At 80.5% G+C, this 251-nt stretch overlaps 1 protein-coding gene across 1 annotated transcript in view; it reads right to left on the bottom strand.

Annotated features, from left to right (window-relative positions):
* Positions 1–251, bottom strand: part of DUSP22 (dual specificity phosphatase 22) — a 45,055-nt gene that overhangs the window by 44,392 nt on the left and 412 nt on the right. The gene's annotated exons all lie outside the window — the stretch shown is intronic.

Here is a 251-nt window from a genome sequence, read left to right as displayed (position 1 = left end):
AGCCGTTGGGGGCGCAGGGCCGCCCCCAGCCCCGCGGGCTCGCTGCGCCCGGAGCGGGGAAGCCCGGGCGAGCATCACCGAAACCAGGGCCTCCCTCCCGGCCCGCCCGGCCGCGCTGCGGCGGGGAAGGAGGCGCGCCCCGAGGGAGCGGCGCAGCCACCGTCTCCCTCCCTCGGCCGGCGGGCGGGGGGACCCCCCGAAGCGGCAAGGGAAAACCTCTCCCGCCCCCGCCTTTGGTCGTTCCGCGGGCG

This window comes from Haliaeetus leucocephalus, unplaced genomic scaffold (genome assembly GCF_000737465.1).
Source record: "Haliaeetus leucocephalus isolate CR32 unplaced genomic scaffold, Haliaeetus_leucocephalus-4.0 Scaffold373, whole genome shotgun sequence".
Lineage (NCBI taxonomy): Eukaryota > Metazoa > Chordata > Aves > Accipitriformes > Accipitridae > Haliaeetus > Haliaeetus leucocephalus.
Note: the sequence above shows the minus strand (reverse complement) of the source record. Positions and strands in the feature narration are given on the sequence as shown.